The sequence below is a fragment of the Pundamilia nyererei genome, unplaced genomic scaffold (assembly GCF_000239375.1).
Source record: "Pundamilia nyererei isolate P.nyererei 1_Seehausen unplaced genomic scaffold, PunNye1.0 scaffold00170, whole genome shotgun sequence".
Classification (NCBI taxonomy): Eukaryota; Metazoa; Chordata; class Actinopteri; order Cichliformes; family Cichlidae; genus Pundamilia; species Pundamilia nyererei.
Genome location: NW_005187571.1, coordinates 978,951 through 983,830, shown reverse-complemented (window position 1 = coordinate 983,830; position 4,880 = coordinate 978,951). Strand labels below are relative to the sequence as shown.

Genomic DNA, 4,880 nt, shown 5'->3' with positions numbered 1-4,880 from the left:
TTAATATGAATAGATATCTGACTATTTTACAGGATAGACAATATAAACATATTTCAAATTAAAGGAATTTGAAATGTACATTGTTCCTTGGTTTAGTGTCTGGAAGAGAGTCCTGTCTCAGTCAATTATAGATGATGTGAGAGGGCGGGTGTGTGTGTTTAGGGCACGGATGGCTTGGGGTTAGAAGCTCCTCTTGAGTCTCTCTATCCTTGCCCGGAAGATGCGGAACCTTCTACCAGTATTCAGAAGTTGGAACAGTTTGTTGCCAGGATGGGACGGGTCCTTCAGTATCTGCGCTGCTCTAGTCCGGCATCTCCTGGTGTAGGTGTCCTGAAGCGGGGGGAGAGCAATCCTGCAGCAGCGTTCTGCTGTACGGATCACTCTCTGGAGAGCTTTTTGGTCCTTCACACAGCTATTCCCAAACCACGATGTCATGTTCTGTGTGAGGATGCTCTCCACAGCGCCTGTATAGAAAATCCTGCGGATCTTTGGAGAGACCCTGAACTTCCTCAGTTGTCGTAGGTGATACAGGCGCTGCCTAGCCTTTTTGGTCTGGACCTGAATGTGTGCAGCCCATGTCAGGTCTGAGGAGATGTGAACACCAAGATACTTGAAGGACTGCACCCTCTCCACTGGAGCTCCATTGATGATAATGGGCTTGTAGTCTCTGTGCTGACCCCTTCTGAAGTCCACCACCAGCTGCTAAACAGCCATAGTGATAGGAGTGACACACCCACCAGAGAGATTCATAGACTTTTGCTATCACTTTGGCCAAAACTATAAAGACATTCACTCAGAGCTTTGCAGTACACAGTTTTGCAAGAGAAGAAAAAATTATATAAAAGAACATTTAAAAAAAAGAGTCTGTTTTCATGTGAGTAATGGGTGCAGGTGTATAGACAACAGTGACAAAAAGTTTAATTGTGGAGACACAAGTTTTTTTTGTGCATCAGATAAACAATAGTATCTGTACAATTTACACAATACTTCTTCTCTGGTTTAATTTGTTTATATCACTTTTTAATTTACTCAGAATTACCTCTCTAGATGCTATTACATTATTACAAATTCATGATTTTATTGGGTTACCACGTAAAATAAACTGTTTATTCTTATGAGGAGTGACTTAAATAAATAAAAATTCATCCTAAACAAGACTTTGACTCCGAAGAGGTTACCGAAGAGGAGGAAACTGTATATTTTGTTTGAGATGCATGTACAGTATAGATTTACAAAATGACTCTCAGGAGTTTTAAAACTAACATTTTAACCTGTCACAAATAAAATGACTGAATAGCTCATGCAGCCAAAATACATAATACTGAAAGCTCTTGCCTTCTGTCCACAGATGACCTGCTTACGTCTAATTATACCTTCTTTTTTTTTTTAAATCACAGACAAAGAACACTTCATCCTGTTGCAACGATTTGCAACGATGTCAAAATGAAAGATAAATAAAAGTTTTTGTTTACACTGTGAAGGCACAGTGTTGGTCAGACAGACCCTGTGAAGGTTCTTGTTATGAAACTGTTCAGATGTGAGATCCTAACAGGCCATCATTAACCATACCTTATAAAAGTCAACATATTTGCAGGATACATTTCACAGAATTTGCTGTTCTTTTATGTGACGTAATGGTACTAAAGCTGACTTGTTGTCGTCTTTTATTATTTGCCCTGCTGGGCTATAGATCGAATGCCCAAAATTATGGGCAAGGGTCTCAGAACCCTCAGAATCCTAGATACCCACCATCTCCACAGGGGCAGAAGCAAATCAATAACCCTGAATACCCTCAGCAGCCCAAAAGACCTCTGAACCCTCAAAAGCCTTTAGAGTCATTTCACACTTGTGAAGTTGCGGAAAACTACAGGATACCGTGTGGCACTAATGAAATCTCTGCTTCTGAATGTGACGCTATAAACTGCTGTTTTGATGGACTCATGTGCTAATATGGCAAATCTGGTAAGAAGTTCTGCTTTATAGATAAACTACACCACTGATACATTATGGTGAAAGGGTAAAAGCATTTGCATTTGTCTTTCTTTTTGTTGTACTTTATTATTATTGTTGTTGCCTCAGTGACACTTCAGTGCACCAAGGAAGGCCTGTTCATCGTGGTGGGGGCCAGAGATGCAACTCTGCCCAACACTGACTTGGAGACAATTTCTTTCTATGAGAATGGTCACAGCTGCAATCCAGTTGGCAGCACTTCAGCTTTTGCCATCTATGAGTTCCCTGTCACTGCCTGTGGTGCAGTTGTAAAAGTAAGTGTTGTAACTGAATTAATAATAATGATACTTTTAATACTCCTCCTCCTACTACTAATAGTAATCATGAAAAACTTATTTATATAGCACTTTTCAAAACACAGAGTTTACTGCACAGTTCACATAAAAGCCGCAAACTGTTATTTTATTTTCAGTAGTTGCCTTAAACAAATAAAAGAGTGAGCCAACCTCATTGACTGAGCAAAGCTGTTCCACAGTTTGGGTGCTACAACACCTCTGGTTTTAAAATCAGAGCTAGGGACAGTTAGGAGACCCTGGTCAGACAATCGGAGAGGCCAGCTGCATTGAGGTGTTAGAAACTCAGCTAAATAACCAGGGGCCTGTACATGTAGAGCTTTATATGTCAATAACAGAATTTTAAAGTGGATTCTGAATTTCACTGAAAGCCAGTGAAGGGATGCAAGGACAGGTGTAATATGTGACCACTGTAATTTTCATTAGCCGCCTTGCTGCTGCATTCTGAACTAATTGGAGACGATCTGAGGACTGACAGAAACTTAAAGTGTGTACTAAAAGTTCAAGAGGATTCACTGACATTTAAGGTTTGATTTTCGCAACATTTCTGAGATGAAGGAAACAATATTGGGTAACCTTTGAGATTTGAGTTTCAAAATTCAGGTGCTGATCACAAGTAATACCAAGGTTTTTAGCAGATGATTTGAAGTTATTGGTGAGGGGGCCGATGCACTGACTAACTTTCCTAGAGAAACTGTCTGGGACGATGCACTAGAATCTCAGTTAACAATTTAAGTTTTAAGTTTAAGTTTTTACAGGCAATGTTAAAGACTGAAATCCTATCATTATACTGTAGGAGGAACCTGGTGTTCTAATTTACGAGAACAGGATGTCTTCCTTATACCAAGTGATTACTGGACCCCATGGATCCATTACCAGGGACACCTACAATGAGTAAATATTTTAAGATCTTTATCAGAAAGTGATGTTTACTGTACACACTTTGCTTTTAACATAGCTGCCCCTGTCGTGATGACCGCTACCTAACAACCCTGCTTCCCAGACCCTCATTTGGATTCAAGTTTCCAAGCCACCACAACTGCTTTGTTTTCAAAATGTTCCATTTTGTAGGTGATGGTAGTTCAACCCAGTCAGCAGCTACAAAGCCAAACATTATGCCTCCTTTACAGGAAAAGGTATAGCATCCCAATACCAAGCAAAAAACATATCTTTCTTTTCATTTCATGCTTACTTTTTGTTGTAACATATTTTCAAAGATGTGCTTTTTTTCTGTTTTTGACCAGCTGTACATCCACTGTGATGTAGCTATTTGCCAACCTACTCTTGGAAATAACTGTGAACCCAGGTGCTTCAGAAAAAGTAAGTTGTACACTGACACCATCAGTACAGTCTTTCCTGGAGTTTGATCCCCCTTGTTTTTGAGTAAGATGATTAACTAAGCTAAACAGTGGCCATACCATAAAAGGTCTCCGCTGAAAAGGTTCATCTGAAAAAGAAATAGTACATTTCCCATCATTTTATGATCTACTTAGTGCAAGTCTGATAGAAACTGACACTTGCCATGTTTTGTCCACAGGGAGAGAAATTGCTGGTTCTGTCAAGAAACTCACAAGAGAAGAAACCACTGTGGTTAGCAGCCCAGAGCTTATCTTTGTGCAAAGAAGTACAGAGTCACAATATCCTAACAGATCATAGTAATGATGAATTCTTTGAATTGACTGTGTTTCAAATAAATATTCAGTGTTATAAAAGCATTGCCTGATCCTTTCATTCCCTCACAAAGCATTACTCAGGTTTATTATTTATGCAGCCCTCAAATTATTTTCCATACGACATTTCAGTGGGATTTAGCTTAGTTTTAAGTTATTTTATCGAACATTTTGTATGTCAGTTCTCATATTTTAATATTGCTTGTATCGATTGTAAACAAAAGGTATGTTAGTAACTCAGAACAAAGACAAACTTAGTCAAATAAAGTCTTGTGAAGAAAAGTTTCTATAAAATAACAGTATCAAAAACACATCTAAACACATCTTATTTGAAACTACTCCTTCAGTGCATGGAAGTGGATCATTAAGTTTCATGCATACTTTCACAGCAAAGGCAAACTTTCACTTTTTTTTAAAATTATCTGATGACTCCAAAACTTTTCATATCCTGTATGGCTATTCACTATTCACTACAAATTCATTGACCATTTACAGTAATGATATGAAAAGTTTTTGTTTGTATGTTTTATATTGTTATTGCTCTTGTTGCAACCACCAACAATGTCTCTATTTAATGTAAAGATTGCTGTAAAAAAAAAAACCTGTTAAAATGATATGAAAAGTAAAGTATTACTGAGGAGGGTTAGAGAAAGTTAATCAGTTGAGCAGTACACCTCAAAACAGCAAATTTGGGAGGCAACACTCTTATAATGGTCCTGTCTGGAGATAAAATGTCAGAATAAAAGGCAAAATACAAATACGCTTTAGTATGAAGTCAATTGACTTTCAGTCCATAAAATCAGGCACTGCAGAGTTTTATCACAACACTGTTAGCCTTTGCAGTAATTTCCATAGCTTAGTACTGCAAAATCAACAGTAAAAAACTCTAAAGGATGTTAGCAGTTTA

At 38.2% G+C, this 4,880-nt stretch overlaps 1 pseudogene; it reads left to right on the top strand.

The window, feature by feature from the left end:
* The first annotated feature begins 1,634 nt into the window (after nt 1–1,634).
* On the top strand, nt 1,635–3,959 carry LOC102203010 (zona pellucida sperm-binding protein 4-like; annotated as a pseudogene).
* Nucleotides 3,960–4,880: the final 921 nt, after the last annotated feature.